The 27,183-nt window shown below is 36.9% G+C and overlaps 1 long non-coding RNA gene across 1 annotated transcript in view; it reads right to left on the bottom strand.

Moving 5' to 3' along the window:
- Positions 1-7,143: 7,143 nt before the first annotated feature.
- The window catches only part of LOC127470889 (uncharacterized), a 57,805-nt gene continuing 37,765 nt past the window's right edge, over positions 7,144-27,183 (bottom strand). The window contains exons 3-5 of the long non-coding RNA XR_007904447.1: positions 18,760-18,870; positions 9,623-9,816; positions 7,144-7,247 (exon numbers count right to left, since the gene is read on the bottom strand). This is a non-coding gene — a long non-coding RNA (uncharacterized LOC127470889). The remainder of the gene's footprint in view (positions 7,248-9,622; positions 9,817-18,759; positions 18,871-27,183) is intronic.

Below are 27,183 nucleotides of genomic sequence, written 5' to 3'. Positions count from 1 at the left end.
ACTTAGATCAGAGAAAAACAATTGTCATATATTTTCTTAATTTAAAAGATTTTGTTTTTTAAGAAAAGGACTTGCAGAGTGAACTTTCTTATTTTATAGTCCCCGATAATTTGGAATTACAATCCTAATTCAAGGAACTACACAGCACATCTTTATTTTAGTGGGGGTGGATTTCTGAAGGTTACTGCTGTCACAAAGGAAAAAAAGCCTTTCTTCCCCAGGCCAAATAAGAACTTAGGCAATATCCTATATAATAGCCTACCAGTTTCAGTTTGAAGGATTAGAGGTGGTTCATTCTTTTCTCACTCATTCAATCTTGAGATGTTTCTGTAGAATTTGCTGAAACCATATAAAATTGCTTCTGGGTACTTTATAGTACTTACTACTAAAGAGTAAGCTGGACCACCTAAATAATTTTATTTATGAGCACAGACAAAATTTTAAGCGGGACACCAGAGCTAACTCTTTGATTATGGGAATGGTCTGTTTAAGTTTTCACTCTTAGGACACAGAAAGAAAGAGAAATACAGACTACAAATAAACCCAACCCGTTGCAGATAAAAAGCAGATGGGACAGAACTGCCAATATTTGCAAAGAGCCACGGGCAGCAGTGGCAGTGGCACTGCCTGGCTGTCAGGCCCCATAAATGAAGCAGTGCTGTGCGTGGCAAGGAGCAGGATGGTTGTCCTCTGAGGAACACAGCTTTTATAGGCAGCAGTAATGGAGATTAAGTAGCTCCTCTCTTGCCACTGCCTCAGCACTGAATCACTGCCCAGCACTGGTAACAAGGCGATGGGGGACACTTCCCAGAGCAGCTGCTGAGACAGGAGGGCTTGGGGCTACCTGGGGAAGAGAACTGAGCACTTGGCTTTGCACTTGGCTTTTTTCTTTTAAAATGGTCAAGGCTGTTCAAGGCAGCTCTGGTTTAAGGGATGGTTAAGACCACATAAATAAAGAGAAGAGTGGACCACTACGAGGAGCAGACCAATAGCCAAGATTACTACTTTTCACTAGATTCTTCCTTAATTAGCAAGATTTTCTTGAACTACTTCATGAAAAATTTGGTCACCTGTCCTTAACAAGTGCACTCTCGTCTATAAGGACAAGAAATAAACCCAGGATTTTAATGAAAGAAAGCAAATAATTACATTTCCAGCAAATTGTTTAGTTGAAGAAGAAAGCAATATGCTAAGACAGCAATTCACTCTAACCCTGAAGGGGTTAATTAGAGTAACCAGGTATAAAGTTTTAACTGTTACAAAGGAAAATTTGTTGAAAACTGTACCAAAGGAAAAGTGTTGCACAGATGTGGAATTCGGTAACTGCTTGTTGACCATCCCAACCTTTGTGCTGGTTCCAGCTGCCACCCACCTTGCAAATTGCTGCAGGATCTGGGGAACCTTGTAGTTCTTCCTCTCAAGACCATTTTATCCTGCACTCCACACAATCTACAGATTAAGAGACCAAAGCAGTCAGCTCATACACTCAACACAGAGTTAGGAGTTTCAGTCTCAGGAACTGAAATAATTAAAGCTGGAAATTCTTGCCTATACACTTATCTCAGTTGACAAATATTGAATTCCTTGTTTCCCAAGTCCTTAGGATCAGATATATGTGAAATAAATGAAACAACGAACCTTTCTGTAATTGAAACATTAAATTGATCTGGGACATTGGTTGCACTGTAGTATTAATTAAAAAATTACACTGTTTAGTGTAAGACCAACACAAGAGAGGTGTGGGTTGGAAAATATCAGGGATGTTTAAGCCACCCTGTAGTGAAAATTTGCAGTGAAGCCCTTATCCTACAGCTTAAGTGAGGGTCAAATGCAATGAAATCATGGACCAGGCATCACTCATTCTTTAGTTCAAATGTGTCAATAGAAAAAAAAAACATTTTCAATGGATCTGGATCAATGCCATTTTGAGGCATAGTCCTCCTTTTTTCCTTCACATTCACTATCAAATATAGAGTTGACATATTTGCCTTTTTTCTTTTTAGAATCATGCATTATTCTGCTATTTTTTTAGCATTAACCCTGATATTTGATCATATTTTGAACCTCTTCTTTTCATTTATACTGATAAAGAGATTGCTAAACCATGGAATTATGTACACTTGGTAAGGAGAGTTGGCTTTCCTTAGCAGTACAATGTTCCATTGCAACCTTTAATGCAGAATCAATGTATTTTTGGTTCTGATTGGAACTCTCAATAGAGCTTAAAACAAACCCAACAAAAAGGAGCTAAAATTGAAACAAAAAATCAAAGCCCAGCACAACATGAAGGACTTTGTAAAACCTGTGTTTTTGCCTATAGTTCAGCAAAATTGCAAAAGTAGTGGCAAATTACATTTGTTCTTACTGCCTAATATATGTAATTTTTCAAATTATTTATGTTCTGACCTGTTTGACATCTGAAGGGCCAAGAACAACATTTCTGGGCAGGTACCAGAGCGCTACAGTGTTTGGAAGGGGTGGGGGGATTGTGTTTTCAGGTAACCTCAGAATCCACAGTTTGCATTATTGTATATTTTTTAAGCTTTTTCATTACAGTGTTTAAAGCTTTCTTCACCTATTGAGGGGAATTTAAAAGAAATACAAAGTAGAATTGGTAAAAGAGTGCTTTACTTATGAAGTGTAGCAGTGAGTAACACTTTGTCAAGGTTTAGTCTTATTTCTATTCTGTGCAGAATACACAAAAGGTCAAAATAAATTGCCTCAAGGCATATCAGTAGCACAAATTGTGTGCCTTCTGTTGCCTAGACATCACAGTGGTTTCTAAGTTAGTCTACTTAAGAACTGAACATCAGCTCTGGCTTTAAAAAAAAACCCCACACAATAGGATTATTGTCCCAACAGTCAGAGGATAAGACTAAATTACAACAGTTCCCTCCACATTGTACTGCTTTGTGATGGTGGTCACGAGGACTTGTAAACTCTCCAAAGATGTCACCCAGTTCAATGCAAAAAGTTCAGAGATGTTTTCCTGATTTGTTTAGTTTTTTATACAATATTTGTGTTATAACACTTGGGTTTCAGAATTGTTGTGTCTAAAACTAATATACTGACAGTACAGAGACTATTTTTAAAGCACTCCTGCATTCTTTATTTGGAGTTAAATTTATTTAGAGAGGACAGTGACCAGAGGAAATTGGAGTGGCTGGTTATAGAGCCACTACACAATACTTTGTAACATTGCATCCTCATTGAAGAAAAGGTGTAGTCATGTGGAATTAATGCATGGCATTAATAACAATGTGGATTTGTAAAAGGAAAGATGCAGCAGAAAGGATCTCCATTCACTTCCTTTTATAATGTCTTCAGTCTGGAAGTGTGGTACTTTTTATTTCAGTGATAAATCTAGAAACACTTAAACTATTACAAAGAATTACATCCTATTGATGAAATGCTGCAGAGCTGTTCTATTGCAGTCTAATGGGGAAAAGACACGGTGAATAATAAGAAATCATATGAAGACAAACATCTTAATTAGTCAGATTCTATTATAATTCTATTGTAAATTTTGTTGTACTCTTACAAACTGTTTCATTTAACATCCAGTAAATATCTTCTACAATATTTCAAAATGTAGAACCCTAATCCTATTCCCATTAAATTCTCATTGACTATAGAAAGAAACCACTCTGAAAAGTCAGCTATGATTATTCTTTGTACATTTTCTTTTGGGAGACAATGAGCAGCTGGGATTCTGCTGTACATAACAGAAGTTACCTACCATTCACCTCATTTCCCTGCTTCAACTTGGCCCATCCCTTCGTAATAATCATCAATAAGACCTGTGGAAGATGGGAGTATTTTCAACACCAAACTTCTGAGATTCCCTGGATCTGTTCCCACAGGATTTGTTTGAGGAGCCAATGTCTCTCTGTGTGTCTCAGCCAATGTTTTTACAGAACTGTTTTCATTCCTGAATTGTGTTAAAATTTCCAGTGTACAGAAATGCCCATAATACTGAGCAGCTGGAAGAGGAGGAATAAACAGCCTGTTATACCAGAAGATTATAAAGAACAGGGGAAGTTTCCTTGTCCCCACCGTAAAAGGACAACAACTGCTGCATTTTATCCAATTTCTAAGCCTTTTTCAATTACAGGTGAACAAGTTAGCTTGATAGAAAAATGTTGAAAATATTTTTTTTGTGAAGGATCTTCAGGATTCTTTTGTATTTCTCTACAGTGAGATTTTCAATTTTCACTTTTTCTTATTTTGTTTTCTTTTATTACAATTAAAACACTCAAATTTTACTAATTTTTTTAATACCTCCTTAGAGCTGTCTAAATGTGAATTTGGTTACAGCTTCCTTGATCAAATCAAGAAAAAAACATAAAGAGGACTTAAATATATATGTGTGAGATTTATTACTTACTTGTTAAGTATCAGTTATCACTTATTCTGTCCTGGAAATGTTCCCTGTACTGAAGTTTCCCAAGTCTTAGTTGTCTTTTTAGCAGGTCTAACATATCTAAGATATGGCATCCTATGCAAACAACTATTAACTTGATTTTAATTCTAAGCCTATAAAAAGATATAGGGACATAAATGAGCTTTAAAGACCTTAAATAAACAATTGTGACATACGAACCTCTCACAAGTTCCTCAAAATTCCGGAAGCCTAAATTCTGAATAGATGAATTTGTTGAGAAGTTTGCAGTGTTCAACCTCAGGATGCCCAGAATTCCACAGCAGAGCAGACTCGGGAACAACTCAGTTTTATAAAACTAAGCAGCTTTGGTTTGCTTTTATTTATTTTTTAAACAAGTCTAGATGTAATCACACTTTTTCATTTTGTCTGAACCCACAGATTCAGATTCACAAATAAACCTTCCCGTGATCCATCTAGATAGGAACTTCTCATTCCCTGCCATTCCATCCATACACCCAATGCCCATGTATCACAGGCATAACTGAAAACACCCTTCAGAAAATGGCATGTCCTGCACTGAACAACTGACAAGTTCAGGGGTTTGGATGGTGGTTTTGGCTTTTTTACTTTTAATTTAAACCTTTATATTTAGTGTCTTCCAAAGCAAAGGAACTGTTTTCCTCCTCTTTAAGGACCCTCCAACAGACAATATGCTGCATTAGCTATGATTAGATCTACATTCCTTTTTCCATGCTCTTACCAGCTCTGTTACAGGCACCAAACACTGAATGGTCACTGTCCCTTTTCGCCTTCAAAACCACATTAAATATTTCTCTTTAACTTTATCCTCTTTCACCTGTACTCCCACATCTCAGTTGAATTCTTTAAAGCTTTATTTTCTACATCTGTTTATGCCTCTATATTATTTCTATACCAAAGCCTTTCCATCAGCTAAAATCTCTGAAACCAGCTGGCACAAACACTACATTTGCTTTTTTTTTTTACCTTACTTCCCATATAATACAAGCAATAGAAAGGATAATCTCCATGAGCCTGTATTTTACAGCTAACTCAGGTCAGTAATTTGTTGAGAAGTCTTTAATATGAGCTGACTGAGATGCTAAGGAAAAGACTGAACAGCAAAAACTATCACTGGATCTGTCTCCTCTCTATCTCCTCCTTTCTTTCACCCTAAACTCTGCTAATCCACACATTATTTCACTTAAAAAAAATTCAGATATCAGGGAATCTGATTTAAATCCACTGATTATTTTTTAATTCATGCTAAGGCTAAGGTAGAGAAAAGGGCCTCTATCTCAGATCTGGTGCTACCATCTGTGATCCCTGAGGGGACCAGAGACTGTTCCTAAATCCAAGACAAAATTGATTTCACTTTTTGTGTGTGCATGTGCCCCTCAAAGATTTCTCTGATTATTTAAAAATACTAAGTTTTAATCTCAGAAATGAAGGTCCTGTCAGAATAAAGTGAAAGCTAAACTGCACATTTTCACACAGAAGCACTTCAGAGGGTTTCAACACTTAAGGAAAATTCATGGGTATGATTTCCCACAGACTTTCACCTGGCAGTCAGTGCCATGTGTGGGCTGAACACAGAACACTCAGCTCCAGCAGAGCCCCAGGACCACTCAGGTTTATGGATGGCAGTGTTAACCCCTTTCCCTCCACAGCCACAACTCTGCCTCTGACTTAAAAAGAAATGGTGTATCTTAAGACTTACTATTTTTCCTCTGGAATAGAGATACTGACACATTAAACATGACAATAAGGAGAAGTGATAACTGCTTAATTATTTTCCACAGTATTAAAGAAACCCCAAACTACAGCTAGAGGGGATTTGGGTAGAAGAGTTGAGGTAATTACCCATCACCCTTCATGGGTTCAGTCACTGTTACAATGGACCAAAACCAGTCTGACCCAAACCTGTGACTCCCCCCATTCCCAGTGGGGAATGGCAGCCTTTCCTCGTCTGCATTCTGTAATTTGGTTTCTTTTCTTCTGAGATTCAAAATTCTTATTATCAACAAAATATTTCAGCATCTCACAGTTCTTGGATCAGTAGTAAATTTGGCTAAAGTTGAATTTATACCAGGGCAATACTAAACAAAGAGTGAGTCTTCCCCAGATGGGATTGCTCTTCTGAGCACATCAGACATCACAGCCCCAGCAGGTGCTCTGGCAAGAGAACAAGGGAATTCTAGCTGAAGAAAGATGCATGGAAAGCAAAATCTTTATGTCCTTATGTCACCTCTCATGAAGTGTTTGAAAGGCCACAACACCAGTTTACATGATGTTGTCAAAATGTATTTTTGTTTTAATTTACATCATTAAAACTATAATATTTAATAATCATTAGCTTCAGTAACATACTATTTCTCACTAAATGTATTTTATATGTATATAGAACTTTGCAGTTGCATTTTGGAGCCTAGTCCCAGTAGCAGGGAGGATATCCATGAACAGACATAACCTGTGGCCTAGCATGTATCCCTGGATAACATATGAGACCTGTGGACCTCAATTACTGCAAAAAATTTAGTCTAAGACAAGGAAGGAATCTGTAACAAAGGTGCTGCCAAGGGTGCCACTTGCAGATTCATACTGCATCAGTTGTATGAATATTTAATAGATTCAGCCCCTATGGATTTGGTAAATAATTCTGTTACTCATGTATAGAGAAATAATGACCCCTATTGCTATTTGTTTAAACCCAGTTCAGATTACTTACATGTGGTGCAGTGATGCTTCAGAGTTGAATTATTCACTTTATACTTCTGGTCAATATAGAAAACATTGGCAGCTGTCAGAGAAGAGTTTCCAGAAAATCCTGTGATCTTTGAGTGACCTCAAACAAGAAAGAAAAAGGAATAAATTAAAAAGTTAGTCTGCACCACACTTTCACTGATGAATCCAGCTTTGATCTCTTACACCTGCAGGTCTGTCACCAAATTTGCAACTGCGAAGGGAATTGGGTGTTAACACGTGCTCTGACACAAACATACACAGGGGTGTCTGAGGCAACACATTTCTGTAAAAACTTCAGCAGCTGGAATGTCTGAATGGAAATAAATTCTAGGGAAAACTCCAGAGATGCACAGCACACGTCAGGAATGGGACACGGAAGACAAAATGGTGCTTCTGTCTGATGGGAAGGGTAAAATCTTAAAGCAGGAAAGCAGAAACAGCGTGTGGATGATAAGACATACCTAAACTAACCAGGGAATTCACTACTGGAATAAAGCTAGATGAGAAACATTGAGGAGGGAGCACCTGGTACACACAACATCTATTTTTATCCTCTGAAAATATTCTGACTGTCTTATAGAAAATAGATTTTTTTCCTCCCCTGTGTTTAATACAAAAGTAAAATCAGCAATTTCATTTTCAGCTACCAAAAAAACCCAGGGAAACCCTGAGAGGTCCAAAAGACAGTAGTGATTTCCTTTGGTTTATTTTAATTGTGTGGTTTCTTTTAAGTAAACAGGATTATGTGCTGTAAAAGTAGGATTTTGGGTCTGAAGCTGGAGGTTTTTTTGGTACACTATTTTTGGTGAAATACAAAACTGTATCAAAATCTTTTTCCTGAGTTCTCCTCATTTTCAATATCTAATACTGAATGTGCTGGAAAAACCCAGAGCACATATCAAACCAGATTTTAACTTTCTTTTTCAATGACATGATTATTTTTCTTTATTTCTTTTTTTTTTTTTTTTTTTTTTTGAAAGGGCTTGTCATTTTAACAGTCCTGGAAACATCAAATACTGGTTTGATACTTTTGTTAGGATTGTTTTATTCAATAATATTATTATCCAGGCAGTGATGAACAGAAATCAATACCACAAAGCGGAGATGTTAAACAGGAAATTGTTACATCAAACAGAATATTTCATTACCTTTCCCAGATGCATGTTTTTGCTTTGTTTTTAATCTGCTCCACTAATGACCAAAAATATCAGAATCACACTATGTGGCTTGAATTTTAAAATATGATTATCAGAGTGCTTTCTTGAACATCATTATTTTCCTGTACTTTGTAGGACTTTTCAGCCTGTCACATTAAGTATTTCCCAATGTGCAAGGTGAATCAGAGAAACACTGTTAAGGGAAATTAAATAAAACTGGAATTGTCTTTTTCTTTAGGAGGATTTTGACAACCTCCACCCATTTCTGTAGCAGCCTTTCTGCCTTCAGAAGTCAAGAAAAACTAGATTCAAAAAATTCACCTGTAAACAGGCCCGTGAGGAAGGTAAATATCTCGTTTCTTTGTCCCCAAAATTAAAGTGCAAAGCAAATTAGAAGCAGTGACCTCTGGGAGCATGAGGTGACAGGCAGTGGAAGCCAAACCTCCAGTGACAATAGTTTAAAGTCACAACCCTGTTTACCTACAGCTATAGTTTTGTGAACTGATACGTTTGCCCATCCAGAAATATGGTGTAATAAAAGGACAATGAAGGGGAGAGGCATTCAGGGACTTGATCTGCAGTTAGTTTTCACTGTTTAATGTAAATATAAAAGCAAGAGCACTCTTAGGCAAAATTTCCTTGGGGGGAAAAAAAAAGGAGAGATAAAAAAAGACACAAGGCCTCAGAGGTTATTTTTATTCTCTAGCTAACTAAAAGTCATACTCAAGGAAAGTTGCTCCCCCAGAAAGTACCAATTACAATAGAAAAGTTACAGTTGCTTTCAAATCACAGCAGCATAGTGCTCCTGTCTCCTGCATTTTAACATTTCTTAGAAATTCTATCACACTTTTTAACTTTTCAGGGAGTTTAAATGCCTAAGTTAGATTATATGAATAATGTAAAATTGCTAAATTGTCCTTCTCTCTATACTGACTGGAAAGGAAATTTAAATGAATTGCACATCAGTGATTTATCTAAAGACCATGGTCTGAATATCCAACCATTTATCTGTTTAAGTTCTACTCTGGTTCATAAAGATATGAAAATGTCTGTCTTAGTCCATTAGGCCATGTAGGACTAAGTCCTGAGGAAATTCTGCCTTTGTTTTCACAACAGCAACTGATTGAAAACTCAGTGAATGTATGTATGTTTAATGCTAACCTTATTTGACTGCTCCAGTTCTCCAATATTTACTTACAGAGCACCATATCCACAGATCCTCAAGCTGGGAGGGCACACAAAGGAAATAACTGGGCATAAATTCAACATGCAGGTCATCATCCTTATGAAAGGAAGGAAAAGAGCAATCCAGAAATACCTGGAATCATTGGAAGCAGGGTGACAGAAGGCAAGGCAATGTCACTGAGCTGTTTGCTGTGCAGCTGGCATAAGGTTGTGCTGCTCGTCCTGGAAGCAGTTGTGATGTCCAACAGCATGTTATTTCAAAGAGGCATCAGAGAAGTGCCAAACAGAGCTTCAGAGCAGGAGCTGACAGATCTCTGCAGCACAGGCCTGTAGTGCAAGATACCAAGCAGATGCACTTTTGATGTGTCATCAGATTCTCTTTTGCATTTACTTATTGTAGATCAAAGCGTTAACACAGGGGATGAAATATTGCTAGATCTGTTCTATCACAAGGATTTTTTGATCAGAGGCTACATTAAAAAAAAAAAAAAAAGAAAAATCAATTTCTTTCAATTATGCCTTGATGCACTTTTTGGATCAAAAAATCTCTAGATGTGTGTTTGCCAACTCCCACAAGCAGTGTTGAGTCCTTATTTGCACCTTGATTAGGTTTTCTCTGGACACTCTCATGGAATCACTGACTACAAAAATAGGTTTTTTTGTTATAATCTAAATTTATAAATGTGGTAAATCTGGTGTCTGAAAAACTGTAACATAAGAATTCCTCAACCTGCTTGAGTAGATCTGTGCAAATTCAGGTGTTAATATTCTTCTGACCTCCTACCCCGTAATAGTCAAAGACCTGAGTTTTAGCAGAATATATTGTGAGGCAAGTTTTCCAGTGCTCAATAGTCAATGCCTAAACATGGGCTACACGTTCCTCTAGAAAGTCGAAGTTTTTAGAAGTTTCTCTGAGCAGATGTGGCTTAAAGCAGGTAAGCAAGATCAGCAGGTTGAAACGCTGCCTGCCCTTCAAGAGACACTAATTCCTGCCTCGTGCATCAGCCAAGTGGTACCATATTAGTGACAAAACACTGGTAACAGTATTTGCAAATTCCTAACTCAAAACTTAAATTCTGTTCATTGGCAGTCGAACAAGGCCAGTGAGTAAAATTTTTTTCAATAATATCCAAAAACCTCAAAATAAGGCCACATCCTCCTGGTTTCTCTTTTGTATTCAAACTTTGCACAGTTTTTCTGTTTTAACTAGAATTGCTCAGGAGTGCAGTATTGCTGCACCAGTTTCAAAGCACAAGAGGAAACAAGAGAAAATATTTCCTCTGCAAGTAAATAGAATCATGAGTGAAATAGTTAGAGCTGGACAGGTCAGAAAAACAGCTTCTGAACTGCTACATTCACACTCCTTGGAAACCTTTTACACCTTGATGGGCTGCTGGCAGATGGGCACAGGCTGAGGAGTTCAGCTTTCCCTTCAAGTGCTAAACATATGGATGAAGCTGGGGAAAGAAATTGTTATCACTCCCCCATCCACACATATATTTCTCTCATATTATTTAGCTCCTACACAAGTACCAAGCTCATATAAATTATTTTAAGGTAGGAGATATATACGAGGAGTCAAGGAAGGAGTTCAGAGAGACACTTAGGATTTATGCATTTCGGTTTTACATCATTGTATTAACATAATGTCCAAAGCACAGCACAGAAGTCAGACAACACTTTTCCTTAAACAATGCTCCCCCCTTGGTTTTTCCCTCCCCTCAAACACATTGAATCACAGGGTTTCAGTATCTATGTACACTTAGTTGTATAAGGTACACACAGTTCTATTTGTATCCTTGGTCCCTCACCCTTTTAATCTTTTTTTTTCCACAGCTCTGACTCAGGAGAGTCTTTTCATTAAGCAGTGCTTAGATGTAGAGCTTAACAAGAAATTCATGATGGTCGTGTGATCTGTACAACTGATCAATAAAAGAACAAGTGAATCTTTATTAATAAACCCCAGTGTACCTCAGAAAATATTTCAAACCAGGATCAAACCGTATTGTATTGACAATACCAGCAGTATCCCACTCTCTCAGATACTGAACTGAATTAAAAAGTGAAGTAACTTCGATGTCACGTGTTCCATCAAGATTACAGCATTACATCCCGATTCTGAGTTACTCCAAACTGCACTTGCATTGTTGCTGCATGGGAAAGATCAATATACACAACTGTTACACTGAAGAGACCAATGGAAATTGATATCTTCAGATGAAAAGCGTCCCCTTTTCCTCATTATTGACTGGAGTCCTAGTTCTAAAGTGACACACATTTATACAGTCAGCAGAGAAAAGGCCAAACACTCACTCCACTTGCAACAGGCAAATAAAGTCAATGAGATTGTCTGAATGCAACTGTTACATTTCCAGAAGTGGCACTAATAGATCATGTAATATGATGTTTAGGAAGTGTAAGAGGATTTGAGGCTGCAACCAAATATTTAACATCAATTTTAATCCAGATGGCAAGCAACACAGAAAATGATAAAAATAAACCTAAACTGATGCTCAGGGTACAGGCACCCTTAGATAAGTGCCAGCTGTTCAGCTATTGCAGTTTTATGCTTCTTTAAAACACTCATGCCTGTGAAGCACATGGACCGTGTGCTTTTTATTGCTGACTAGGTGCTGCAAAATTCTATGAAGATGTTTAATGTGTCATAATTTTAAAAAAAAAATACAGCTGCAAATGCAAAGAACATATGTATTTCAAGTCCAACAGCAGTGAAGTGACATATCATTATTGATTCCATTCATTATGTTTGTGTGTTGCTTGTTTCATGTGTCCTAAACTCTGCCACAAATCAGACCCGTGCACGTGAGCAATGCACAAAGCTGAATTTCCTCAATAGTCTGAGCAGTCTTCTATTCCTTTGTCAGGGCTAGAAAAGTATTTAATCATTTATGAGAAACAGAGGAAGCTATTAGGATGAATCCCTGTTCATCCTGAAATAAGTAACAACCAAGTGTTTGTGAGACCCACTGGGAAATATGCAGAGGAGTAGGCGAGACAGACTCACACAAGAGATGCTTCAGTGGAATGCAAGAATATTCACCAGAAATAGCAGTAAATTAAAGATTCCTATTTTCCAAACTGTCAACTACTGTTCAAAAAGTATTTATCTTTGCTGCTATCAGTGACTTTCCAAAGCAACACATTGTATTATTAGATCTAGCCAAAAAAGGTGCAATTCAGTATATGCAATCTATAAAATTCAGTGTATGCAATCTATATTAGACAGCAGTAACAAGAGGATTCTCTCTTATCCCATAATTATTTATACTGTATAATTATCAAGGTTTGTACAGACCAGCAGAAAATCTCTCTTTACTTACATAGCTCCACAATATTTTATGTATTTTTAGGATTACACACCTAACAGAAACCTGCAATAATTCCTGGGTTTTGTAGGAACTGAAGGTCATCTTTCCTCAATTTGAAATGTTCTCTTGCATCTTCAGTGATTTTGAAATTATATTTTATGTATATAAGAAATGCATTTGCAAGGGATGGTGCTTTGTGAGGACCACTTTTAGTTTATAGACTCTAATGAGTTGATACTCAAGCTCCCATGTCATCCTGGTATGAATCAGATCTAAGTAACATCTTATCTGCAATCAGTATTATTTTATTGTCTAACTCTTCACCTCACCTTTTATTCATTCAGAATATACATGTCCCCAGGGAAGAGGCTTTGCTAGGCAAAAGTAATTTTTTAATTTCATCAGGCAAAGCAATCGTTGGATGAAGTGAAAATGGCACAGGCAATATTACATTTTAGTAAATACTATAATCTTTTTCCCAAATAATCCTTTCAAGGATAATTCAAATCAATGTCGATATGAATATTACTGCACGAGCTCCAGGTAGACTGGAACACAAAAAGAAAAGAAATGACAAATTTTTAAATGGTCCAAAATCTAGCAAGCAATATATACATTATATCGTGTATTATAGACACAGAACACACATATACAACAAATACAACTTTCCTAAAGGCTGTAAACACTTTAATAAAATCTGGGGTTGATGTAACCTGGCTATTGTATGTGACTGTGTGATGTATCAACCTTTAATTTCTAGTAAGAGCATCAACAAGGCTAATAGCAGTCAGTCCATTTACTCAAGAACTCTGACCAGTCCCATGAGGGTGTGCAGGGAAATGTGAATGCCCAGGTCCTCCTTATTCCCACCGTTCCCACTGAGCTGAGCTCCCTGTAACACCACGTCCAGCTCCCACACTTCCAGCACTGCTCCCAATAATTTCACATGGAAGCAACGCAGGCCAGATTCACTCTGGCCTGTTCAACAGATGGTGTTGACACACCATGTTATGAGAACATGCTCACAAAGCCACACCAAATGTCACCTCTGAGGATGCTTCTTCAGCCATCCAGATCCCCTTTTCTTGTTGACATTTCTCCACAGTCTATCAACTTAAGACTCAGCAGTCATATCTAGAAAAAACAGTATTTTGTACGTATATCAAACACTCATCAGAGATGAGATAGGCAGAGGTTTTTTTCAAAGGTGATTTGAGTATTTTGATACATCAAATTCAAAATATCACATTTCTTCTTCTTGTTCCTTTATCCTGATAAGTTTTTTTCTTCCTAATCTTAGCACAAGTTCTGTAAATCAGAAACCACTCCACTACAAGAAGTGAATCACACAAGCAAAGGTAGTATTAAAAAGAGAACAAAAATTTAATTATGTGTTTTGTTTTGTTTGTTTTTTACAAGTCTGGGAATATTTGAACAAAGTGGAAAACTGAATTAAAGAAAAGCTGGAAGTGACTCTGACAAGAATCTAAACTTGTAACACTTTCATTAACATTATGTAAAGACAGGAACGTTTATTTGGTTTTAGATTTGAAATGCCATCATCATCGTCATCACAGGAGCATGTACAGAAACAAACAAAAGGAAATCTGTGGCCTCTAATGTCTGTATTATGCAATTTAGAATCACAGAATAGTCAGGCTGCGAGAGATCCACCAATACCTAACTCTAGCAGAGATAATAGGAAAGCAATGAGGCCTAATGTTTCAGTAGATATAAAACAATGAAAATGTCCAAGGATAGACATTATGTTATGCAGTTCCAGTCTTGCTTTTTAAGCATTTGGTTTGTAGGCAAACATTTCTGTTGCAAATACAGAGGAAGAGGCTTCTTGTGCTGTACTGAGAAGCAGGGTGGGGACAGGCAGCTTTCACTGCAGCATGACATCAATAGTGTGGAAAGAGAGATAGCATCCCATCCCAGATCTTCAAAGAGATATGGGTATAGTCCTCATTTTTATTATTCTTGAGGATCAACTCCATTTCATGTTGCAAAGTGGGAAATATATTTGCATTAGAAATGTGATAACGGGTGTGTAACTACAAAATCCTCACTAACAAGAGCTGACATGGACTGTTGTAGTAACAAGGTTATAGCAAACATACCATGTTATTCCTGGATAATTTCAGTTAATTTCTGGCAACTTCTGTGGGAAATGTATGTGCATGCACATTTGCTTACAGCTTCCATATGTTTGGGAACTCTGAGGAACAGAAGCCGCAGCTTCCTCTCACTCCTCAACTTCTCAAGCTTGTCATCACTTAAAATGATTATTTCTGAGACACTGGGGAAGTTCTCAGCTATAATAAAACATCATAGGGAAATTCAAACAGTGAATTCTGTACTTATTTACATTCTGAAAAATTCTACAGTGCCCTTTCATTTCCAAATGGTTCTTAGACTTGGTACTGCACAGACTGGCCATACCTGTCATAAATCAATGAGTCACAGCACAGTAGGTCTCATGCATAAAAATCTCAGTTACAAACATTTTCTGCTGTGCATGAGTTTGTTTTTATGATCTAGAAACTCCTTTTAGGTACAAAATTTATTTTAAAAATAACATTTATTTTTAATATTATTTATATTACAACTCCTACCTATTGTATTTTTTTCCCTCCCAGCTCACCTATAAACTAGGATTTTTTTCCCCCACATAAAATTCTAAGATTCCCTCCCTGGGATGCCTGTTCCTACTGGCCATCATTTTAATGATATATAATAGTAACCTGTCTTGAGAGAAGGGTCTCTAATGATATATAACACTATAATAGGTTCTCACAGCACACTGATGACATGTTGCAACTATACATCATCAGAGAAGCAGTCAGCAAGATGAGGAGCTCAGGGGATACACGTGAGCAGAGCACAACTGTAAAGAAAAATGAAATAGAGCCACAAAGCAGTTCTGGTGATTCTGTCTTTCTGTGGCTGAAGGCATCCCCAGAGCCAGAGTTTAAACATCACATGAATTCTAGTACAGACCTAAGTGACAGACTTCTGCTGATAAGAAAAACCCGACGAGTAAAATATTGCCTTCTAAATAACACCAATAATATAATTCTCTTCTTATTAAGGAAGCAAATTCCATTCACTAGCCCACTCATGTATTTTAAAGTGCACAAATTCTGATGATAAAGTGCTCAAGTTATGTGCAGGAAGGTAAACAGAGAGTTATTAGTCATTCTATCTCACAACTGAAGCCAGAGCAAGCAGGAAAATTAGCATGTTGAAGATTGAAAAAAATAAAATTGACTCTTTGTGCTACACATGAGGAGCCATAAACTGCTGCAGTGATCCAGGGTATGGTGCCTGCAGAAGGAATCAGATTAATTCTACTGAATATAAAAGAAAGGTCTTAACTGATTGTTCTAAGTTCCATTATTAGTAAGAATATGCAAATTTCTGCAGTATCATAGGAAGGATGAGAAGTGATAAATATTTTTGGAAGAAAGACATGAGAGAGATGTACTATTTACATATAACTATGTATTTATAGTCACATAAACCTGTACACACTATAAATACACATATTTAATTATAAAGAGACTTATACAAGCAGGTGATATATTTTTATGTGAAGTGACACAGTCTGCTGTAAACCCAGGATCTGACACTTTGTTTTAATCAATGGGAAATATTTCTGTAACTAGATCTGGCTGTAACCATTATGCACCTCTACATTTCAGAAGAGAGACAAATATCTTAAATACTTTCAAATACAGAAGTCAAAACTCATTTCACTGAAGCAAAAGAGCATTATTTAGACATCTCTTGAAAGCAAATATAGTTAATGTTTTGCTTTTTGATTAAGAGCTATTTGTTTTTACATGTTACACAACCCTGTACAACAGAGGACACTGAGGCTACTCCTGAGTGCAGTGTGAGGTTCCTTTTACTAAAAGCAGGTGTCAAATTATTTACCAGTTTAAGCCTGTCTGCCTTAAACATTGATAATGTGGACTTTGCTTTCTCAGGGACATTCAATGAGGATTGCATTAAAGAGAAAACAGAGTTTTTTCCTTTTCCTTTTTGGCACCAGAAGCAGTGGAAGAAATCAAGACCCAATTGACCCAATTCTGTGATTATCAGGGTAAAATTGTTTTGCCAGGCTGTTCTTACTACTAATGATAATGATGCTTTAATGTGATTTTCTGCCCTAGTTGCATAATGAAATTTTGTGTTGATATGACTCTCCTTACACAGATCTGATTTCAGAAGAACATTTTAAGGACTTAAAAGTGGTCTCTTTTTCAGAGAAAATCATCATTTACCATTCTCTCTGAAGTTAAAGACCTGCAAGTAACTTAGGAAGATATTTAGATAGCTTTATTCAATAAAAAAATAAAAAATTCGCAAATTTCATAAACTTACACTAGATAAATCATTATGATAAAAGTTTGAGATATCATTTCAAATTAAAAACTAATTATCAGCGAAGATCAACATCTAGCTATGAGAATATTTAATTTTGAGCTTATTTCTTGAAAACATTTGATTTTTGGTGCAACACAAGTTCAGGATATTGTCTTTTATGTAGTATTTTTTTCTTCTAATTAACTTTTCCTTTATGTCTCTTTATTGTTCTTCTTCTCTCCATTGTTCATCATAAGGATGACTCCACTTATAAGCTGTTTTATTTTCAGTTCTGTAATTTAAGATATATATACTCTACAGTGCACTCTCCCAGATGCTTTGGGAAACCACTGACAGAAGGAACAAGTAATTCTCATTAAACAAGCTTTTTTCTTTCCTTTCTTCATCTAAACATGTGCAAATATTCTTTCTTATTTGACCTGCACTAGAAGTGGGTGCAGATCAATTTAATATCTAATACATTATTGTTATACCAATGTTGAACAACACTATTTCCCTTAACAAGTTGGTTTCATTCATAACCTAAATTTAAATGTCATCAGTACTTGAAGGATAATTATATTCTCTAAAACTAGATATCTCAAAATATTCATGTATTTCAAGTTAGAACGTTTCATTTAATGACGAATTTTTATCCTTATTGAATTAAAGTGAATTTTCCCCCCACTGTTGCTGACTTCTTAATCAAACCTGAAGAGTTCTGTGTATGTGTCAATATTATTTCTGTCCTCTCCCCCCCACATGGTCATATTTTATTCCTGGATAGCCATAATTTCTAGTTTCTCAAGTAGTAATTGGAAACACAATTTTCAAGGTCCAAAAGGAAGATTTCTGGGAAATGACCAAAAGTTTCTCCCCATATGCAAGCAAATTACTTTTCCAAAATTATCTTTCTTAGGAATCCTACTTGAACATTGACGTACATCCTAATGTATTCCAAAGAATGTAAATTGTAACATAACAAATACAAATGAAGTATAAATCTAGGAATAGATCTCTTCAATTCAGCTGGTTATGTTTTTCACTGATTATTTTCTCTCCACACAAACCCTTTATACTTAATATTCCTAACATAGCACACCATAATATTGCATCACACTTCATAAACAGGACACTAAACTTATCACTGCCAGAAGAGACACAGCTCTGCTACTCCTAATAGTGGGGAAGATAAAAGTCTGTCTGGTGATAGAGAAGTTACTTGCATCCCATCCAAATCCAGACTCTCCACTGTCTTGGACAGAACCTGCTGGGCAAACACACTCCTCTGACAGTACCAAGCACTAAAAGTAGTATTTTTCACAACATTAGTGAAACATTTGTAAAACACCACTATAAAACATTTAGTATATTTTTTAAAAACGAAGCATACATAAAATTCCATGAAAATATTTCCTTCAGAAAAAAAAAATAAAATAAAATATATAATCTCATTTTCAAAAGTACTTCATTTGCACCTTGTGGAGTATTTTTCTTGCAGGAGTTCTCTTTCAAAGGGAATTCAAGCTCTTTATAGCCCAGATGAACACAGACACATCTCCCTTACCTGAACCAAGAACAGGATACAGTAATTCTCCACATGGCTTTTGAACAAGAGCTGGCTTCCATCCAGCTCCCTGGCAGCAAAGACAACTGGCTGAACCTCTGCAGACAAACCCTAAGGATTAGAGAAACAGCAAAAAAAAAATTAATTTAAAAAACCAGGCTGTTAAGGCCATCAAACAGTCTTTGATCTAAGATGCTATAATTTCAACCAACAAAAAATGCCATAAATTTCAGGTAGAGTACAAAACATAGGCATACAAGTTTAAAAGAACCACTCAAAATACTGAAGCTTAGATGTCCCTCTGTGAATGCAGATCTACTGATATTAAAAAAATACTGCACCATGTTCCAAGACAAAACTCAACTGAAAGTTTGTGGAAATGAGTTATACTGCATGATACTGCAGAACTGAACTTCACAGAAAGATTTCAATGAGCAGGAGAAACCACTTTGTACAAAGAAGTGGAGGCGTCAGAAGAGAAGGAATAGAGAAAGTAATAAGCAGTAGCAGGGCTGAATAGGAAAAGGCAAACTCTTAAAAGCAGGTATAAATAATGTGATTTTTGTGCTAAACCAAACCCCTGGGTTAAACCTAGATGTTGAAGGAAGCAAAGGTAAAAATAGATTTATAACTCTTTTAAAGGGAGTTGTATGAACCATCTATGAATACTTTAGAAGATGCCAAAATTAGACTAGAATGGTTGTAAAACTGCTTCTAGTCTAAGTCTTTATTTTCCCAACAGAACTATTCTTGTGGAAATTTTTACATAGAAAGAGTAGAATCTGTGCTAATTTTAACAGACACATTATGAACTAGGGAAGGGAAAAGGGAATATTCAGAAAAACCCCTCAAACAATAAAGCAAGTTCACAGAATTTTAAAGATGCGATTTTTGGATGAACCTGGAATTTCAGCAGACCAAGCAGGATCCAAGGCTTTCCATATTGTTTTGAAAACAAGCACTTACACTTCCATGACACAGTAACAGAATTTGTTTGCTCTTTTTTCCTTTGTGAATCACTCTGCTCTTTAAGAATCTTCAGGAAAAAGGCAGTAAAAATTAGCCAAATGATCTTTCAGATTTGTCAAGGAATTATAGTTCTTCCACTTTTCCCTTCTTTTCAGGTCTCTGGTAGTATTGGAAACCTAGATTTTCTGAAATGTTCAGCTCTGTAAGTAATTAACTATTTATTGACCTTTCCAGAGGATTTGGCCTTTGGGGAATTAAATCTGGTTTACGACTACTGTGAAACAGTAAAATATTTTGTAACAGTGATAAAATAACAGCAACTCTGACAACGATTCTCTTCTATGCAGGAACTTCTTTGTACCACTCCCATGTGGCAAGTGGATTTTTTCCTGGTTTTATGCATTAGAAATAACAACATAAAAAGGGTTTCTGTCTGGCAAATAAGTAAAAGCAGGGTAGCACTTCAAGTTTTGTGTATTATAGCTCAGCTAATGGAGAGTGAGCAATAGGAAATTAGCAGAGACTTGATATATTTCTGGAATTGATTAAAAAGGAGACTCCTCTGTGTTACAAACACTACATCACAACTGTCATTACTACTGGGGAAGCAGAGCTATTGCTTATCACTTCCTACACACATTAAATTATAAGCCCTATCTCTAATGAGAGGCTGTTTTTTATCATCCAAGTATTATTCTTCTATTGATGACTAAAACCTTTTGCCTTATAAAAGTAAAAAAAAAAAAGCACATTTTATGAAATCCATAAAGCATATCTAAATAAGCCATTCCACACATACACACAAATCACATAAACAGATTTATTTTAAAACAAATTAACACAAAGGACAATTTGTTAAGGTTAAATTTTGTTTACAGAAGCTCTTTAAAAAAGTGTTTAGGTATTTAGATAGATAATCAAGATGCACTACAATGCACTACATACATCTGAAACAATTGCTCACCTGACTGATTTTATTCCTGTGAACCTTGTTTAAGTTGACTTATTAACCATAATTTGATAAAACCAGATGCAAGTTTGTCCTCACACCAAGAGGAGCCTTCAGTCATGAAATAATCTACTTTACTGCCCTTATTGCTCCTATTGTAGCCCAAGCAAGGCAGAAGAAATAAGTTTATTTTCCTAAACAGAGAAATAAACATTTAATCCCCCATTTCCCCCATTATCTTTGGAATACCCTAAGGGACAATTGAACTGCCTATTCACAGCACACCAGTGTCAAATTAAAAATACACTCTATAGTTACTAAAAGCTGTTCATGGTCTACCAGTTTATCTTTGATTTATACCACTGTGGCCACATTCCAGCTCTAACAAATTACTTTCACCTCCAAACAACACCAAGCATATTTTCCCACAGGGGACAACATTTTAAGCACTTGACCTCTAAATTTGACAGTATTTGCACTACACATTGTTATGCTACATGGAAAAGCAAGGGCTTCTTCACTCTTTTCCTACCACCTGTTTAAAGTAAAATATATCAAAACACCTGGTTTCACAAACAAGGCTCCTGCTGCAGTTCTCCCCCCAGTTCAACCAGTATTAAGCTGGCATTTCTTCTTGCACAGGTGCTACAAACCAGCAAAGGGAAAGGCAAACCAGGTGCCTGAAAAGCTATGTCTGAAAAACTTTCCCCTCACTGGGATGAAGCAAATCAAAGGCCATTTGGGAACAGAGCAGGACTCAGACCGGGATCTACATGGACCTCTTGGCAAACAGGTAAATGCAAATGTAGCCCTTTGGCTCGTGGAGGAGTTATGGCCCAACACAGACAATACTCTAGATTGTGTCTAAAAGGGCCAAACTTCCCTCAAAATTTGCAAACAGGATCTTTTTTCCCTTTGAGAAATGAAGAAATTTATAGGGATTTGGCCCAGAAAAGCTGTGTACACGGTGGTGGCCTCTGTGAGGGGGTGCCAGATGCGAACGGATCCTGCAAGCTCCACAATGGCTATACAGGGCGCAGTTGGGACCATCAGCAAGGCTGGTGGTGCCTCTGAGGGAGGGTAAAGGCTCCCTGCAGCGAGGGAAAAATGTTAGAAAGGTCTTAAAGTACCAATAGTACCTGTGTGAGCCCGTCTGCCTCAGCCCTTGGCTCCCTCACCCCACGGGCAGTGGGGAGGTTGAGGGACACCAGCCCTCCCGCTGTTTCAGCAGTTCCGCTACTCCCAGAGGAAACCTTTTTCCTTTTTGTCTTCAAGACCAGTCCAAAATTTGACAAACCAGATGAAAGTGAAGGAATTTTGCGCCTAGATAAAGTTAAACTTCAGATAATTTAACTATTCAAAGAGGAACATAACGTAGTCTGAGTACGACTCACTCAGATTTCACGTAAATGTTCACTTTACTTCTATTCTTACTCTGGCCTAGAATTCAACCTGAATATTTCACAGCAGAATCTGGCCTCGGAGCCTGGGATGACTGCCTTGGTAATAGAACTGCCATATTTCCATTCCCTGTGATATGTCAGCCTAAAAGATGGAAAAAGGGAAGTTCTGACACCTGAGAAGTCTTTGGTTTAGACTCAGATTTTGACAGAAGGTTCAAGGTACATTTCATTTTGTTGGACCGGTTTGTTTGATAAGAATATCTCTCAGCATAGAAAAAGATGAAGTCATAAAAGAAAATAGTTTCTCTCATCCTCCCTGTCTTCTCTCTTCATCCTCCCTCCAGCACATGGCATGGTAGGTTTGCTTTGTGGCTGGGATACTCAGTGAACTGGAGTGATATCAAATCCATACAGCAACAAGTGTCTGTCAGAAATTAGTGTCTGTGTATACATAATAGCCAAGCTAAAGTTTTCTGTGTGATTGTGGTAAAATTGTGGAGCCAGTTGAATCACGTCAGTCTGCTCCTAATCTTTCCCAACACTATGTTTAGAAATTTCATGAAAAAATACCCAATTTAACAAATGACATGGCTCTCGTGCTCTCTCTTGTTGCAAAGACTTTTTTTTCCTCCACCAACTGCTGAGGAACAGACAAGAGTGTGCTCAGTACAACACACACTGGGAATTAAAATGTTCACTAAATTGGTGTGTGGGGTGGAGGAACATAAAGAAGTCTCACTGGAGGGAAAGAAAAGGTGTGTTTATCTTCATTAAAAACTTTGGCTTAAGAAAAAAAACAAACCCTTAGAGTAAACTGGAAGTCTCCAGAGTATTATTCCCTGAGTTTTGAAGTGTTGGAGTTTATGACAGAGCAGCACAGACTGTTGTCATTCATTTAAAGTAGCTCTAGATTTTCCTGGCCTATGGTACTGTCACTACAGACACCTTGCCCTGCTCTCCCCTGGCCACAGGAGAGTTCTAAGGTACACAGCAAAAAATCTCTTATTTTTCATCTCAAAGGCTTTTATCCAAATACATTAAGCAGTCACTTATTTCATGAATGTAGAAGAAATGGAAATGGAATTTATGCCTTCCCTGGGAAACTTTCCTGTTGTTTGTATGTAGTTCATTAAACCTCAGGAGGCTGTTCCTCTGGTGTGAATTCATACTTGAATTCATGCACAGCTCCACATCAGCAGAACAGGAAAGGATGGAGGTTGGTGGGGGGAAAAAAATCCCTCTTTTTCAGATGACAAAATTGCAACTATTACACCCACAACAACTGGACAGGTTCATTTAGCACACGAGCTGGTCCACAGACAGCACTGACCCCCAGCATTCCAAGGTTTCCTGGGCTGTGAGGAGCAGTATGGGCTGACTTCATTCTAATACTAATGAAATAAAAGCAGCAAACCTCAAACTAAAATTATTTGAATTTCATTCCAAAAGATAATGGATCGGTGGATGTTTCTATTGACTTTGCATTTTAAATTGTAAGCAGTGATGATGTGCCTCTTGTAAAACATATTCCATAATTCTTAGTATAATCCTTGGTTTGCAATAACACTGGGAGTCATTCACCTTTCAGCAGTTGTGATTCTTTTCAGTGATTTCTGAGGAAATCACTGTGAAAATTCCCATTTTCAAAATCTGTGCCTGCCAGGAAGCAGTGGGAGAAGAAGCCCATGAGGAATGGAATCTAGATGCCAAGGGGCTGGCAGCATCATGGCCTCTTCCAGGGGACCAGTCCACCAACCCAATAAGTCCATCCCATCCCAGGAGTCTTGGACTTGAGTACAGGGAGGAAAGGAGGGGACCAGCAACAAGGCTCCTTAATTTTGGAAAACAAATTAAGCAGCTAAATCCTAGTTCTCCACAGGTCTGTGTCAAAAAACCTCAGCTGCACTCTCTGTACTGTAGGATGACAATTTTCTCTCAGTAAAGTTGGGGTTTTTTTGTTTGTTTGGTTGGATTTTGTTTGGTTTGGGTTCTTGTGTTGTTGGTTTTTTTTTAAATACAAGCACTTATCTTTGTAAATTATGATTTTTGCACAGATAACTTTATTTGTGACTTGACTAGTAAAACTCTAAGGAGCTGGACCATCTGGAGACCAAAGTTAAAAATTCCATTTCAGAGTTAAAATGCTCTGAGAGTTTATTCCAGATGGGCTGCAGAAAATCAAACTGCTGTATGAAACTCTGCCAGAAAGCAGGTCACTTGACACATACCACCTTTGAGATAAATTTTATATAAATTATAATTTTCAACATTGCACTTTAATGGCATAAAGAGTTTTGTATGTGGAGGTGAATGAGAGCCTTGGTCTTGAGCTATCAACCAAAAAGTCGAAAAATGGAGAAAAGGTTTAGAGAGAGGAGAACTAACTTGGGATAATTTTGCTGCTATATCTTTTCTGAAAGGCACTGAATAAACATATTTTTGACTTCTCATTTCTCCTTATTACATGCTGCTTTAAACTGTCTGTGAATTTATATTTACAGAAACAGGCCTGAGCAAGTTGAAGTAAATAATTGTAGTGGTAGCAAAATATGTCCTGTGATTTCCTCTATGTTCTATGAAAGCCAAGTGATGTACTGTTCCATAGGCTTAACTCAATTTAATCTCAGGAAGTAGCCCAGAAGGTGTCCTCAAAGACCCGTATTTTAAAGTTTTTTATATTAATGATTTCTGCTGCAATAATTTGAATCAGGAAAAAAAAGAAAATAAATTTTCAAAGTCGGGAAAAGTAGATTTTGCTGAATGTTTAGGACACAGTTACTTCCCAAGGTTCAAATAGCTGCAAACATTTAATTAAAGAACTAGAAAAAGAGATTTATTCCCTTTATTTACCTACTACAACTGTCATTAGAGAGGCAGAGAACCAATCTCTAAGTTACGAGGTAACTTCTTTGTCTTCCAGCTGAAATGAGAATTAAAGATATTAAATACTATATAGGCACAAAGAGGAAATCACATAATAAAAGGATGGCTTATTAGGAGCTGGGATTTATGATGTTAACATGTAGAATATGTACAATGAAAGCTTCTCAGTAACCAATCTCCTCATTAAGAGATTGAGCTATGTAGTGTATAATCTCTGGGGAGAGTTTGCTTTGATTATTATAAAATTAGGTCATGCAAGTAGAGGTTGGTATAGAAAGTAAAGACCACAATATCTGTAAAGCATGATTTCCATTATATTCTCAGAGGGGTATTTTCTCCTTTCCTTTTTTTTCACTCATATGACATACTACCATAAATATTGTACAAAGGAGGTAATACCAGATATTTTCTAAATGACTGAAATGGAATTTTGCAGAAAGAACATAGATATTTCCAAGGAATTAGCTCTTTAATTTCTAATACATTTAGCCTACTTCAATTCACAGCAGACATTTAAGCATATCTATTATGAAAACATCCAGAAAACGTGTTAGTTCAGCGCCAGTTCAATTCAAACTGAACTCTGAAGAGGTGTGAAGCAGCACACACTCCTCAATCCTCAAGTTTCTGTTCTGACTGAAGGAGTAAACTCACAGTTCCTCCACAGCCTTCTCTTGTTAATTGTCAAAATAAAGTAAAAGTAGATGTAAAATGCCTAATTATGCCCTCCCTGCAATGTAACCATGCAATGACAGCATTCCTCGGTGCTGGGTTGTGCACTGACAGCAGCTGCTTCCAGCAAGGAATTGTGCCATATGTCACAGGCAGATAATGACTTACAGAACAGTTCTGTATAACTCTTCTTTCCTGTCTTCACAAGCCGTAATCCACAAGAAAGAGTCAGAGAAATAAGACTCATCTGCAAGACTTTGTTATAAATAACTCCTTTCTAACATATGCTTTGCTGGAGCCACAAATCCCCTGACTTCTGTGAGCAGCTCCGCGGATGGGGGAGCTGGAGATGACTTTCAGAAGCAATTTCTATGATTGCCAGCCTGTATCATAATCATACAGCAGAACCTGAAACAATTTCCCATCCATTACCTCTGCATTGTAGCAATCCCACATCCCAGGGTGTCACAGCGACACACGGGATGCATGGGGTGAGGATGAGAATATGCTTAATCAACCTATTTTCATTTCCTGCACAAAACATTTCATTTCAAATAATCAAGACAGATAGAGCTAAAATGCTGCTTTGCTGAAATCATCTAAGAAGGTAAATAATTTCTAAATCCACTCTTGTCTACCCCATGGCCCTTTTCTGCTACACTTTTTCAGGAACAGCTTTTTTCCTTTTACCACTGGAGGAAACAACACCACTTTCTTGTTCTACTTCAACATATTTATGTCCTTAATAGATTCTCATAAGAACATCTGTCTTGCAACTCTTTGTGTATTAGAAGAGTATTTTGGGTTTTTCCCCTTAAAATTGATATATTCATAAAAAAAAAAGCCTTTGACTTAAAGCCAAAAAGAGATATTGTGAAATAATTAGTAAAACAAAATAAAACCTTATAAAAGCAGAAACAAATAAGCCCCAAATACACCACTAAGGTCCATGAGTGGTTTTAAGAAGATTGTCAAAACTGTAAACAGCATTTGTGTTCATGCAAAAGAATAAACAGCCAACATCAGATCCAGAAATCCCTGACTCAGGATATTCTACTGGAGTATTTGCTTCCTATTTACTATCCTTGAGTTCCATCAGCTATGGAGTGAGAGATGCATTGTGAGAGATCCCAGGCTGCTCCTTTTGCAGGATTTACTTCCATTTACTAAGGCACAACAGCAAACTGGACAGAAAGGTTTAATTTTCTTCATTTTATCATTTATTAAATGCCGTTTTCCATTTGTTTGAGTTTTGATTTTTATCTGCATTTGAAAACTTTTAAATTCTACATTACAGTCTCAGAGTAAGTGAAAATACATTTAATCAATCAACCTACCACTAAAGCTCAATTCTCTGGGACACTCCCTTCAGATAATTTCTTCCAGTAACCAAATGCTCAAAACTAAATATATTTAAAAAGAGTAGAAATTATTCTGTGAATACATTTTTGGGGCATATGGGAATTTTTCAGTGAAGTAGAGTTATGGCAGAAGTTCTTGTGCTTCCCACTATCCATGGGAATGCAGCTGCACATACATCTGATATAA

Source organism: Manacus candei, unplaced genomic scaffold, assembly GCF_025592945.1.
Source record: "Manacus candei isolate 608988 ecotype Guabito, Panama unplaced genomic scaffold, ASM2559294v1 h1tg000003l, whole genome shotgun sequence".
Lineage (NCBI taxonomy): Eukaryota > Metazoa > Chordata > Aves > Passeriformes > Pipridae > Manacus > Manacus candei.
This window is presented reverse-complemented; position numbering and strand designations above follow the sequence as displayed.